Genomic DNA, 15,692 nt, shown 5'->3' on the forward strand with positions numbered 1-15,692 from the left:
ACAGAAAGCTGTTTTCACCGAGGTTTCACAAATATTTTATGAATGTTTTTATGAATATAATTATGAATATTCATAAAATATTTTATATGTGTAGGTCAAAGATACTAGATCACAAAAGAAAAACGATTACTTGGTTGCTGAAAAAGTTCCCCGAGTAGTATTCATCCTAAACATCTTATCTCAAAGAATTAACTTGAAAACTTTTTATTCCTAATGTCCAATGTAAATATAGTGAAATAAACAATATTTGAAGTGTACGGTCCAATGATATTTGATTGTATACACACAAACACTCACATGTAATATACATGCATGTAATCTACAGTCACTCGAGATAAAAATCAAAAGCCCCTGGCGCTTCCTTATTCCAGTCACATCCCACCCCCCGGGATGCAGTCAGTGTTCTCATTTACGTAGCCACGGGCTAGGCTGGGATGCCCTAGCACTTCATCCAACTGAAATCAAACTATGGCATGCTTTGAGTCTGTCATCTTTTAGTAACATGATGTCTGAGATTCATACATGTTGGTGTGTATATCAACAATTCACTATTTCTTAGTGCTAAATATTATTTCTTTACATGAATAGACCACAGTTTACTATCTTGTTGATAGACTTTTGGGTTATTTCCAGTTTTGGTTATTGTAAATAAAACTATTATAAACATTCACATACAAATTTTTGTGTGGACAAAATTTTTAATTTCATTTAAGTAAATACCAAGGAATAGATCATTAGATCTAAGTAAGGGTGATATATATTTAACTGTTTAAGAAATCACTAACCAGTTTTCCACGTGGTTGTACTACTGTGGTTTTCATTTTTATTTCCCTGATGCCTAATGCCATCGAGAATCTTTACATGTACTTACTATTTACATATCATCCTTCCTGTAGTATTTGTTCATGCATTTTGTCCATTTTTTATTACTCACTTTTGAGAGATCTTATATATTCTGGGCACAAGTTCTTTGTTAGATATGTGTGTTGCTAATATTTTCAATCTCTGTATGGCCTACATTTTTAATTTCATAAAGATGATTATTGAAAAACAGAATTTTTTATTTCAAATTCCAATTTATCATTTTTCGTTAAGATCAGTTTTTTTTTCTGGCTGCTCTAGGAAGTCTTTGAACACTTCATGTTCCCAAAGATATTCTGTGATGTTTTAAAAAGTTTTACAGTTTTAACCTTTACATTTACATCTTAAACCATCTCAAATTAATTTTTATGTACCTTGAAGAAAGAAGTCAAGGTTATTTTTTCCATATGTTTGTTAAGTTACTTTAGCTCAATTTGTTGAAGATATTTTCTTTCTTCTTTATATTGCATTGAGCCCTTTTTTGAAAATCAATTGATTATGTGAGTGTGAGCCTTTTTCTGAATGATGTGTTCTCTTCATTTGAGGTATTTGTCTGTGTATGTATATTACCATTATACCTCAAATACTACAGCATTACATTAATAGAAAGTCTTGAAATTAGGCAGTTCACATCATTTAAAATGGAAACTTGGTCATTGATTTTAAATCTTACTTATTTCTGAAATAAGGATGCAAAGGTATAAATTTCCCACTACATATTGCTTTGGTAGCATCTCACAAATTTTGGCATGCTATGCTTTTATTAGAATTCAGCTCAATATTTTGCTTATTTCCTTTGCCATGTATTCTTTGACCCATGGGCTATTTTGAAAAGTGTGAATTAATTTCCAAAGTCTGGGGCACCTTCTAAATATCTTACTGTTATTAATTTCAAATTTAATTCTGTTCGAAGAATGCATTCTGTGAGTAGTTCGTCTTTTCAGATTTATTGGCACATATTTATTGCCTAGAATATGATCTATCTTGAGGGAGATTCCATGTGCACATGAAAAGTATGTTCCCTAATTGTTGATGTGATCTATAAACGTGATAAGGTTAAGTGTGTTGATGATGTTATTCGCATATTCTACAGCCTTATTTGTGATGTTTTGTCTACTTGTTTTATCAATGACTGAGATGAGGTAATGAAATCACCAAGTATGATGTGGCCTTTTGTGTTTTTTATATTAGTTCTGTCGGTTTTTACTTCATGTGTGTTGTAGCTCTGTTATTTGTTGCATCTACTTTCAGGATTGTGTTCTCTTCCTAATGAATTGACAGTTTTTTGATTAGGTTTAAGTTAAGTATATGTTCTAAGCTATTCGTTTTCTATTTGTCCCATACATTTTTTTTTGTTTTCATTTATTGTTTTTTTGTTATTTGCATTTTTATCTTTTATTATATGTTATCTATGGGATTTTAATTGATACCTATTTGTCCTACTTCTACTACATTTTGTGGGGATTATAGTATGTATCCCTACTTTATCACAGTGTACTTAGAATGAGTGTTACATCATTTCATGTTTAACTCAAAACAGTTTAAAAAGTACAATTCTATTTTCCCTCCTATACATTGTACTATTTTGTCATACATTTAACTTCTACATCTGTTCAAAATCCCACAACAAAATGTTATCATTTAATCTTTAAAAATCTGTTTTCTCTTAAAGAAATATAGAAGCTAAAAGAAAAAAATGACAGCCTTTACATTTACACACGTCTACCATTTTTATTACTTTTCACTTTTTGTTGTAGGTTTGAGTGTGTGTGTGTGTGTGTGTGTGTTCGAGAAAGAGAGAGAGACTAAGAGAGAGGAACTGGAGGTTTGGGAAGGTAAACACTTGTTTTCTATTTTGGTGGTAAAGTGGTAAAGGCACACTACCTGGCCCTTTGGTTTAAAAAAATGTATAGGAGACCCCAACTTAACTCGCTTAATTAAGAGAAAAACTGTGGACTGGGCACAAAACCTTAACAAAACTTCTTCAGGTCAACATTTGAGCCTGTATTGATCAGGAGAGTTGCTGTGAGATGCTGTAGCCAAAAGTTATGAATCTCTTTGCCAGCTGGATGCTGTCTGCAGCTGGCCATGGGAGCTTTTCCATCTCATGGCAGCAAACAATGGATGGAAATTGTCTGACTTAGGCCCAAATGTGGCCAAGCGCCAGCAGGCCAGCAACATGCTGTGGATGGTGCCATTTGTTAAGGAATTCACAATTCGGAATAAGACTGGCGAAGCAGCCTGAGCTACAGTTGGCAGGTGCTTTGAGACCAGAAAAATCCAAGGCAAGGGTAGTATCCAGGCAGCGAGGCAAGGTTTGAGGCAGAAACTCCGGCAGGTTTTAAATGAGGGGTGCTTTATTGAGCGTGACACTAAGGGAAGCTGGAGGCCTGATGTGTCAGCAGCAAAGGGAAGGACAGTCATGTGGTTGAATGGGACTGATACAATATTGTCAACATAAATGTCAGATTTTGTAGCTTATAAAATGATTGCGTCCGCAGGGGAAGCCTCCAGCCCTCATAGCTATGTTGTAGTTTTAACCGAAGCAAGCAGTCTATTCTGAGAGAGAAGAGGCAAATTCTATCAAAAATTCCACTTGCTTCTCAGAAGAGTGGCCCATGCTAAGACAGGAAGGCAATGCAAGGCTACACATTTTCAGTGCACATTGTATTGTATCTTTGGGAGCTTAAAGAAAAACACTTCATTTCTGAAATTACTGGACAAAGTAATCTGTGAAATGAAAATCCTTGCAAACACCAAGTGCACTCAGAGAGCACTTGAAATACTTTGGCGATCATTCTGGAGCTCTTTATTAAAACCCCAAAGTTCAATACACCCGGCTCTCTACCATGGAAGAAAAAAGACATTTTGAATGACCCGTGGAGGGCACAGGGATTGCTGCAGTTGACACTTTTATAGTTTTCTTCTGCACTTCATTAATGACTATAATTAACAAAGACTTTATTGCTCATAGATCTTAATAAATGATTTGGTTTTAGCAAAATATTTCTGCTCAAGTTCTCTCATAAAATGTGTAAAGTTCTCATACAGTGAGCGAAGATTTTTGGTATCTCTTCAAGCTTCGATGTCCTTCACAGTGTAAAGTGAGAATATGGGATGAAAATTCAGAAATACATTTCTAGTGACATCGTCTTACAAAGGAGCAAATGATTACACACTAAAAATGTTCACTGTCACTTAATGTAAAATACTAATATTTAAAAACTAAATGCCCAAAGATGAATAAATTCATAATGGTATGGTTGTTCAATGGAGTATAATGCAATCATATACAATCACATTCACAAAGAGCTTTAATAACATGTGAAATTGCCTATGATACAGTATGATTTTAAAAAATTGGGAAATAATATTATGTTAACAGCACATCTTACTTTTGTATAAACTTCATGCAGAGGCTGGGGAAAACAGTTACAAAATGCAACATGATGCGACATCTAATGAAGGAGACTTGGGTAATATCTACCTAAACCACATGAGCATTTACCCTACAACTTTTAGAAGGCCCACTTCTCAGAATTTACTCAGAAGATATGACTCCAGCAGTATGAAAATTCCCATGATCAAGGTTATTTATTGGAGTAGTATGTGTAGTTGCAAAATATTAGCAACTACCTAGATGCCCAAGCTTAGAGAGAGCCTGAATAAACTGTTACATATGCACAAGTGAGTATAGTACAACTTTAAAACAGAATGAGATCCCTATGAACTGATATAGGGTGATTTCCAAGGAGTGATATTAAATACAAAAGGCAAAATGCAAAAAAGCATAAACATGTGCTAACATTTGTGTATATAAAAGAGTAATCTCTTGCCTACACTGAGCCTGCCCTTAAGAAAACATACACATCTGCTTACCTTTACAAAAGAAGAAAACACCAAATACAATAAATAGATTACACATAAAGGAAAAATAGGATGAAAAAGATACAGGAAGGAATAACATTCTCTGAGCGTATATTTCTGAATATTTTTGAGCTTTGAATGTATGTTAATGTTTTATATGTTCAAAAGTAAATTAAATCAATAAAAGTATTAAGGTAAAAAAAATCTAAAAGTGGAAACAAATGGACTTAATTTTATTTCAAACAAATATCATATCCACAATTTTAAAAAGGAAGGAAAGAAGGGAGGACTAATCCCATTAGTTTAAGAATGAGGCATGTGACTATACATTCTCAATCTTGGGCAGAGCACTGTGAGGAAGGAAAGAGATTGGCAAACAAATTTTAATTTCTTTTTTAAAAAATGTGTTTATTGTAGTGGTATGGGGGAAGCATCTCAAAACATTTCACATGTATTATAGAACTGAGCGTGTGAGTAAAACTGGTGGTGCTGTTGGGAGCTAGTATTCTCACTGTTGCAAGAAGGGCCATGAAAATATGGATTGTGGAGAAGGCAACAGGGAACCCGGTGGCAATTGTTTAGAATTAGATGTGTCACTGTGAATCCCTGATTTCTAAAATATGCAGATGTGTGTACTTGTTAATATGTGCATGTATATATATGTGGAGGTATATTTAGATACGTATGTAAATATAAGCATATTTTCCTAGTTCTACACAGTAAGAGGGTCAAAGAGCAAAGTCACTTCACGAACAATGAGCATACACAGCACCAAAATCTAGGTCTCCAATACTATTTTTCATGAAAGAGTCAGGACTCCTGGGAGAAACGGTAGATTTCAGGAATGAGGCAACATAGATACAGGATGAGTCTGGAACATCTTGTGTCTGAAAGTAAGAAAAAGTAAAGAAAAAAATTGATGGTTCAATTCATAAGGGCATAGGAACTGACTTGACAAGGATCCTGCTGGCTAAATTTAGGATAATTAAAACATCAAATAATTAAGAATCATAACCTTGGATATAATAGAAATTCACAAGTCCACAATTATAATAGATACATAAATGAATGTGTACGGGGTAGCATAGAAGAGCCCTTGCTTATAGGAGAATTTCGAGGGCTGACTAAATGTGAAAGAAATACTGGAGTTGGGAAGTTATTATTATTTTGCAATGATAATGACAAAAATTTGGGTCAGTCAAGAATTATTAATAGATGCTAAATCTAGGGGGAAGTTTTGATGAGGAGCAGGATCATGGCCTTGAGGAATCTCCTCAAAGATTGCTTATGAGTACAGTAATTATGCATTGGAGAAATTGGAAAGCATTTGACGGGGTGATTAAAATTAACATTACTAATGTAGGACAGGTGGGTAAGGTGTGATAACCTCTAAAGTCTGCGAACTGGAATCTAATCATGAGAAACACCAGACCAACCCCAGATGAGGAAGAGGTCATGTAAAAACATGCATATGTATGTTCATAATATCTCATTCATAATAGCCTTTAAAAGGATATAAGTGAAATGTTTACCAACCAAAATGTTCATCAATAGCGAATGCCTAAAAGGCGTGGTATATCCATACAATGGAATGATACTCAGTGATTGAAAAAAAAACCAAACTTCTGATATATTCAGCAGCATGAATGAATCTCAGAAACATTTTGCTGAGTGAAAGCAGCCAGACTAAAAACAGTGTATGATTCCATTTATATGAATTTTAAAAATTGGCAAAACTAGTTCATGGAGGTAGGAAGCAGATGAGCGTTGACTGGGCAGGAAGAGTGGTGGAACTTGAACACAAACATGCAAAAAGCAACTGTTCGATTCGTGGTGAAAGTCATCTATGATGTGATGGTGACATGTGTGTATGGTATGTAGTGGACAAATATACAGCACTGTTTATATAAAATTAGGGTATTGTGTTGTGTCTAAAATTAAACCTTAATGAAGTTTATTTTTAAAAGTGAAGGTGTTACAGAGCAGGGCAGGGGGTGGTTCACGATAAATTATTACAGAAAGGATTCCCCCTTTCTGTCTCTGGAGGTTCCTTCCCCCACGCCCACCTGCTAGGTTCAAAATGCCCGCCGCCAGAGGAAAGACGTCTCTCAATGCCAGAGACTGGTGAAAAGGAAAGGAATTGTTTATTTAAAAGTTACACAGACTTAGAGTAATGGCTTAATGTCTTCAATAAGATACTAACGTCCTTTAGAATACCCACAGACGCACAGTCCTTCCCTCTCCCTGTGCCCAGTCCGGGGTACCGTGTCTCAGGGAAAGAAGTAGAAGTCCGTGATTCAGGCTCCCAGCACCATCAGCTGTGTGGCTGCTGCGATCTCCAGTTAATCCAAAGCCATGTGGCACCTTCTCATGGCCCACCAGCAAGAGTCCTTTCTCCCCTTTCTTCCTGGCAAAGTCTCTTCTGCTGCCTAAGCCACGTGGCAAAAAGAAGCACCCCAAAACCTCGTGGTCCTCTTCCTTTCCCTTCAGAACTGCATGGTCCTCTCTTCACTTCACCAAAGTTGCCTGATCCTCTCCCTTCTCCTCCAAAACCTTGTGGTCCTCTCTTTCCCTTCATCAGAACCGCGTGGACCTCTATCTACCTACTTCAGAACCACATGGCCCTCTTCCTTTCCCCTCAGAACCTCGTGGTTCCTTCTTCACTTCAGAGCCGCGTGGTCTACTCCCTCTTTACTTCGGAGCTGCGTGGTCTACTCATCTCTATGGCTGCCGGGCCTAGGTTTAAATCCCAGCGCCCATCTTCCTTTGCAGCCCCATTTCCGACTCCTCTTACAGTCAGTTACACCTGCCAGCATCCCCGTATTCTTCCAGCTTTACTGGGCTGCCATAGTAAGTCTGGGCAGGTGTGGCCCCATGGCATGGAGCCAATCATCTCCAAGCTCTCAGGCAGGCCCTGTAACCAGGGGGAGTTGCTTCCCAGTCCCATCTTGGGTGGAAGTCACTCCCATCCCCCTGGCTCAAAGCATGGCCACAGCTATTTAACACATCCATGAAACCAGTTAAAGGTTATAGATATGTTAAATGACCGTGCCAGGGGTTAGCTGCAAAGCTCTTGCTACCCAAAACAGCTCTGAATGGCCCTGTTCCATGTGTCCCATCCCCCCTGGCTCAGGCTTGTGGGAGTGAGGACATCCTACATACATTTTTCTAATATTTCTTGGACACCCCGAGCTCTGGACCCCATAACAAATCCCTTCCTGGGGCCCTCCTCTTGGCTGCACTCTGCTTCAAAGGGAAGATATACACAAGAAAAAAAAATTTTGAAAGTGAATACAACAAAGTGTGGACTCTGAGAAAGAAGATACCTACTAAGAAAACCTCCCAATGGCTAATGAAGCTCAAAAAGAAAGAAAGAAGAGAGAAAGAGGGAAAGAGGGAAAGGGAAGGAAGGGAAGGGAAGGGAAGGAAGAAGGGAAGGGAAGGGAAGGGAAGGGAAGGGAAGGGAAGGGAAGGGAAGGGAAGAAAGAAGGGAAGGGAAGGGAAGGGCAGGACAGGCAGGGGAGGGGAGGGGAGGGGAGGGGAGGGAAGGGAAGGAAGGGAAAGGAAAAAACCCAAATTCAAAACAAAAAAAAAAGCACCTAGCAGCCACTTTTACACAGGAGCCTCTCATGCAAACTGCAGTTTAGGGGGAAGCCTACACTGTGTTTCTGCCCACTGAGCCTGCCCTTAATAAAGGAGTTCCTGGAATCCCATTTCACCAATAGCACTGAGGTTTTTCCTATCTAATCAGAGTTGCACAGCCTTATCCCCATCTGCTCCTACACTGACCAATCAGAGTGGCTCTATCTCTGACCAATCAGGAAAGTGCCCTTTGGACCTATTGTGAGGATTTGGAGTTTTCCTTTGCATGAGGACACACCAATCAAGAACCAGGGTGGGGTCTATATAAGTCAGTTCCCTTCCAGCTCTGAAAACACAATTTCCCTCTCCATTTAAGGCTGAACTGAAGCCTGCATTTCCTTTGCTGGAGCTGAAACCTGGAAGATGTCTCCCAGGAGTAGAGGGGAGCAGATCATCACAGGGCACAGCAGAGATGTCTAGTGGGGGAGAGGCCTCGCCCAATGGCCTCCTGACAGCCTGCTGTACCACAGTTGAGCTGTTTAAACTGAATAAAGTGTGCTACTTCACTGAACTCCAAATTGGGGATTCTTGGTGGTGGTAAATTGACACCAAGGATCTTTGGTTGACAAAAGTAATCACACCGGTTCTTGGGTGATTCTTTTTACTTTTATATTCTCCTACATATAATACATTTTGTCTGATGAGAAAAATCTCAATATTTAAGACAAGCTATGTTTGTGTTTAAAGGCACTGTATTTGATTTTGTAGATGACGATAATGTGTGATATTTAAGATTCTTCTCTGTGAGGTTTGCTGTACTTGCAAACTTACCCCTCAACTGAGAGACCTGGGTTCTCATTCTGATTATTCTGCTGACTGCTGTTACTTTTTTGTGCAAGTCATTTTGACCCTTCTGAGTTCCGTTTGTTTTGAATTGTGGGGAGTGAACTACCTTAGCTCAAAAGTTTCATGATACCTTTGGTACCAATTTAAGAACATAATATATAAAACTTGTTAATTGGCTATCTTAAAATATCAGTAATGCATTTGTATATTCAGCATCTTTTGTACTTGCATGCATTACATGTTTTTCTTATAAGCTATAACAACATAGGTACAAGAAGCAACTTTCTGGCTCCTTCTCGAATCTCTGGTTTGCTTCCTCACCTCCACTCCAGTTTCCACCATGTCCACAAGGGTGACCCAGAAGACCTACAAGGTGTCCACCTCTGGCCCCCCCCGCCTTCAGCAGCTGCTCGTACTTGAGCGGGCCCAGCATCAGCTCCTTGGCCTTTTCCTGGATGGGCAGTGGCTACTGGGTTGGCCTGGGTGCCGATATGAATCTGGCCAAGAGTTTCAGTGGACTTGGGAGCACGGGGACACTCAAAGCTGTCCGAGTGAACCAGAGCCTGCTGAGCCCCCTGAAGTGGAGGTGGACCCCAACATCCAGGCCATGAGCAACCAGGAGAAGGAGCAGATCAAGAGCCTCAACAAGTTTGCTTCCTTCATTGATAAGGTGTGGAGCCTGGGGCAGCAGAATTAGATTCTGGAGACCAGGTGGAGTCTCCTGCAGCAGCAGAAGATGACTCGCAGTAACCTGGACAGTATGGTGGAGAGCTACATCAACAACCTTTGGTGGCAGCTGGAAAGGCTGGCCCAGGAGAAACTGAGACTGGAGGTAGAGTTTGGTAACATGCAGGGGCTGGTGGAGGACTTGAAGAGTAAGTACCAGGATGAGATCAACAAGCTCACAGAGATGGAGAATGAAGTTGTCCTCATCAAGAAGGATGTGGATGAAGCTTACATAAACAAGGTAGAGCTGGAGTCCCACCTGGAAGGGCTGACCGATGAGATCAACTTCTACAGGCAGCTGTATGACGAGGAGATTTGTGAGCTGTAGGCCCAGATCTCTGACACATCCATGGTGCTGTCCATGAACAATAGCCTGTCCCTGAACCTGGACAGCATCATCGCCGAGGTCAAGGCCCAGTACAAGGAGATTGCCAACTGCAGCTGAGCTGAGGCTGAGACCATGTACCAGATCAAGTATGAGGAGCTGCAGACATTGGCCAGGAAGCACAGGGATGACCCGCGTGGCATGAAGACAGAGATCTCTGAGATGAACTGGAACATCAGTCAAATCCAGGCTGAGATTGAGGGCCTCAAAGGCCAGAGGGCTTCCCTAGAGGCTGCCATCACTGATGCTAAGCAGTGTGGCGAGCTGCTCATCAAAGATGCTCAGGCCAAATTGGCTAAGCTGGAAGCCTCTCTGAGAACCACCAAGCAGTACAATACCCGGCAGCTGCGTGAGTACCAGGAGCTCATGAACGTCAAGCTGGTCCTGGACGTGGAGATCGCCATGTACCACAAGCTGCTGGAGGGTGAGGAGAGCCAGCTGGAGTCTGGGATGCAGAACATGAGTATCCATACCAAGATCACCAGCAGTAGTTACTCAGGTGGGCAGAGCCCAGCTTACAAGAACCTCATCTAAGGCCTGGGCTTCCAGGCCAGCTTGGGCTCTGGTGCGGGCTCTGGTGCGGGCCCTGGCTCCTTCAGCCACTCCAGCAAGCAGCTCCTCCAAGACAGTGGTTGTGAAGAAGATTGAGACCCGCAATGGGAAGCTGGTGTCTGAGTCATCTGATGTTCTGCCCAAGTGAACAACTACTGTGGTCCTTCCTGTCTTCTGAGCTGGCAGGAAAGGAGCTGTGGAGGGGAGTGGAGGGCACAGGACACCCACCTGAGACTCGGCCCCAGCCCTCAGCTCACCCTTGGGTTGGGGGCATGTACTGCCTGGGCCCCTGACTAAAAGCCAAACTAGGTGTTTTTTTTCCCCCAAATAAAGTCTCAACTGGCTCTGCCAAAAGCAACCAAAAAACAAACATAGATACTAGAAGGCCATTTTTTTTTCTTCTGACTGTAATTTTCACTTTTGGTTTTTTTTTTAATTGTATTTTTTCAATTGTATTTTTTTCATTACTTTTTAGTCCTCTTATTACCTCCCCCCCTCCCCAATCTGTTGTCCATGTCTGTGAGTCCTTTTTCCTTTTTGCTGGACCCCTCCACTCCCACCCCTCCTCACCCCTTAGCTGTCAGCCTGCTGTCTATCTATGAGTCTGTCTCTATTTTGCTTGTTAGTTCAGTTTGTTCATAAGATTGAACAAATTGAGTGAAATTATATGGTATTTGTCTTTCTCTGACTGGCTTATTTCACTTAGCATAATGTCCATCCATAATGTCGCAAAGGGTAAAATGTTCTTTTTTATGACCATTGTGTAAATGTCCCATAGTTGTTTTATCCACTTATCTGCTAATGGACACTTGGGCTTGGTGATTATAAATAACTCTGCAATGAACATAGGGGTGCTTATGTTCTTCTCTATTAGTGTTTTGGGTTACTTTGGATATATTCCCAGAAGTGGGATCGCTGGGTCAAAAGGCAGATATTTCTAATTTTCTGAGGTGTCTCCATACTGCTTTCCATAGTGGCTGCACCAGTCTGCATTCCCACCAACAATGCACTAGGGTTCCCTTTTCTCTACATCCTCTCCAACTCTTGTTGTTTGTTGATTTATTGATGGTAGCCGTTCTGACAGGTGAGAGATGACATCTCATGGTGGTTTTCATTTGCATTTCTCTGAAACCATCAACAAAATTAAAAGACAACCCACAGAATGGGAGAAGAGATTTGCTGATACATCAGATAAGGGGTTAATATCCTAAATTCAAAAAGAACTCACAACACTCAATACCAAAAACACAAACAACCCCATTAAAAAATGGGCAAAGGACCTGAATAGACATTTCTCCAAAGAGGACATACAGAGGGCCAATACGCCTATGAAGAGGTGCCCAGAAGGCCAATTTAGAGGGCCTTCTAAATACTCAAGAGAAAAATGTGACTTATAATCATCTTCAGTTTATTGCTATGTAAAATGTGCTTCTAACTTTATTGAAAATTAGTCTTTTCCTTTTGTATTTTGTCTGAACACTGAAAATATTTCAAGTTCCTATTAGAGACAATAGTAACCTTCATATATATAATCACATTAGCAGTCTCTTTTCTTCTCCAGTGAAAGAATCATAGGCTATAAAAGTTAGATATCCACTTTTTGTGCATTGAGTGAAATTGGCTTTTGACTCCTCTGATTACATGATAATTGAATCAGATGTCTGGTTCTAAGCGATACATTTCCTTTGCTTTTCCATTTGTTTATTGTTGTTTGCATTGCTGCAAATGCATTGAAACTGGAGGCTGATGAAAAGAGCTGAACTCTGACGGTCAGATGGGAAGACCAAGCTTGCCCGGCTGCGGATGCTCTTTTCACTGGCTCTCACTGGGTCTTTCCAGTGTAGATTTTCCTCTGTCTGTAGTCCTTTCTCCAGGACATGTATTTCTCTTCAAATCAGATAACACCTTTCAGAAGGCAGAAAATGATGAGGAGCCCCCATCACCACTTATATCAGACGGCTGCATTGATGCCACGAATAATGGGGAAAAGCTCTCAATTGGACATAGCAACACCTTGTCACATAAAGTAAGATTTTAGCTGGATCTTTTGTGCTTTCATTTAGGACTAAATAAATGTAACTGGTATTCCAGATGTTTGTTCTATACAAGTTTACATTTTCTTTACATTTCTCAATTCTGGGTAAAGGACTTGTGCCAATTATTGAAGAAACCAGGAAGAATGTGGTTCAGTATTTTATGTTAGGTTTTCACAATACTCATATATAAGACCCAGGAATCTCATTGATGTAACAAGGAAGTGACTTAATAAGCCTAACTCTTAATGACAAAACATTCCAGGAAATGCATACTCAACTGTGATCTTTAACAATTTATAAATGACTTTAATATGCCCAAGAGTGCTGTTTCTGACATTGTTCAGTGTGAGACGGCGGAAGCAGCTGGTACTATTGTGTATGCTTCAGATCACAAGAAAATTAGAGTATATCCTGTTTCCACTGTATCCAGAAAATTGCTATTGAATCTTACAAAATCAGGACCCAAATTATTTTGAAAGCTTTACTTTCTCCTTATTATAATGAGATATGATACTTATGACTCCAAAATTTATTTCACTTCTAGAGATTCCTGCAATTTTGGAAAGCTAGTGGAAAAGCATTATTAAGGCAAAAATAAAGCAACACTGGTAATGATCTGAGCTATAAATAGTCAGGGTTCTCCTACCTTCTCTTTTAGTAAAACACAGATGTTACATTTTGTAACAGACCTTCTGAAGTAATGTGTTTGAGAATAAACAACTGGCAGTTTCACTGAGACAAATTGACCTTCTTTTGATTAGTGATTCTTAGCATTTTAAGAGCCTGGGAGGAAGCAACCATCCAATCATTGCTACCTCGTGGACATAGCAAAGAAAATTACTTAAATTAAGGTTTATGCCCAAATCCATTCTTACACCTCCCAATAGATTTCTTACTGGGGCCCTTAAACCCAGTTAAGGAAGTAACCTGGTGTTTTGTAAACCATTGACTTGTAAAAGCCAGAAAATCCAGAGGAGAGGCTTGGTGGTTGGGGAGTTATTGAAATAAGATATAGAAAGGAAAAAAATAGGGTTATTTTAGCATCAGTTCTTGAAAGCGTACAACATGTAGCTGTAGTTTGACTTTCTATACAATGAATCAAAACATTATAACAGTAGCTGGCTGATTATTCCTATGTGAGAAAGCTGGCAGAGAAGGTTAGAGAAAAAGTAGGCAGTGGGAACAAAGTTAGACTCTGAGTAACATCACATAAAGTGGAGCTACTCAACCCTAACTCCATATATGGAATCACCTGGGGAGTTGCTAGTAATGCCCGGACCTAGATACAGACTAATAAACTTATATGTCCAGGGTTGGCCATAGGCATGTGCAGTCACAGTTGAGAATCACTAACTCGAATGATCGTAATGGTTTTTCTGTCATATACTTGTGATAAGGAAACGTTAAATTGAGAATATTTAATTGTTTAAAAATATTTTTCTCTACCAAAGAGGATTTGCACAGTTAAGCATAATAGAACAATACTATGCTGAAACATATTTAAAATATGATCATCTTGCCTGGAACATGATAAAACCTCAATAACCATTATTTTCTGTTTTGTTTTTCCAGTAAGTCTTTGTATTTAGACACATACACACACACACACACACGAACACATATACGTAGTAGTTACGTGACACTAAATAAGTGTGACTATTTTTTCATGGAAATATGGGATCATTCTTACGTTCTATTCTTATTTGAATGATAATCAATTGTTTTCTCAAAGAATTTCTGATTTGAGTTTTAACAGTCTTTTCTAAGACTATCTTATTTGCAGTTATAAAAACAGTAAGACATCTGTATCAGAATATTTTTGGTTGCAAGTCACAAAAAACTTTAACAAAGATGACACTCATTAGCTCAATATTTTGAAAATTCTGAAGGTATTTATGTTGTGTGCAGTGGTGATGTCTTCCAGTTAGAATTTATTCAATAGAGTAGTGTCACCAAAAGCAAATTTCCTGTTGTATATTCATGTTCCTATTCCTGGGACTAGCTCCCCTGGCTCTTTCAAGATAGCTGCCAACACACCCTGGGCCAGAGGCTTCCTGGTTCCTATTCAGTGAGCAAGTGAGAACTTCTCTCTTTCCTCCAACTATAAATCAAAGTTCTGAGTAACCCCTTATTCAGACCAACTCGGCCACATCACTTGTTCATTCTTAACCAATACTTGGTCCAAAGGGGATGGAAGAATGTTAATTGGTTTGGGTAGGCCCAGAGCTGGAACTAGGGGGTGGGGGTAGGGTGGGAAGGGCTAGCCTCACCCAAGTGACATGGTTGCCTACTGTGTGTATGAGTGTTGTGGGGCGGGCGGTATTGGTGATGATGACAAACACATAGATTCTAGGGAAATCAATCATGAAAGTCTACTGCAATGTTATAGAGTAACATTTTAATCAACTCATCAAAGAAGTATTCAAAAACCAGAAGTCGTGAATATGTATGAATATTTTTGTTGTCTAACAGGTACAACTATATTATTAGATGGAATTAAGATGCAACAAGTATTTTTTAGATTCACTGAGGATGTAAGACACAGGTGGCAAACGCAAGGCCTGAGGGCCGAACCCGGCCCTCCGCCTTGTTTTATCCGGCCCGACACCTTGTTTCTACCCGGCGGCAGCGCCGAGCTCTTGCTTAACCGTTAAGGAGTAGTTACATGTATACAGTGCTAAAGTTACATTCGGCCCTTTGAAGGCAACTGCGAGGCTGATGTGGCCCCAGGAGAAAATGAGTTTGACAGCCCTGATGTAAGGTATTCAGCACAATGCTATTTAATATAAATTTATAAATCCACATCAACTATAATTTTGAGTAAATTAAAAACAATT

At 39.7% G+C, this 15,692-nt stretch overlaps 1 pseudogene; it reads left to right on the top strand.

Annotated features, from left to right (window-relative positions):
- Positions 1–9,484: 9,484 nt before the first annotated feature.
- LOC112302036 (keratin, type II cytoskeletal 8 pseudogene) lies at positions 9,485–10,967 on the top strand (annotated as a pseudogene).
- Positions 10,968–15,692: the final 4,725 nt, after the last annotated feature.

Source organism: Desmodus rotundus, chromosome X (assembly GCF_022682495.2).
Source record: "Desmodus rotundus isolate HL8 chromosome X, HLdesRot8A.1, whole genome shotgun sequence".
In the NCBI taxonomy this organism is placed as follows: Eukaryota; Metazoa; Chordata; class Mammalia; order Chiroptera; family Phyllostomidae; genus Desmodus; species Desmodus rotundus.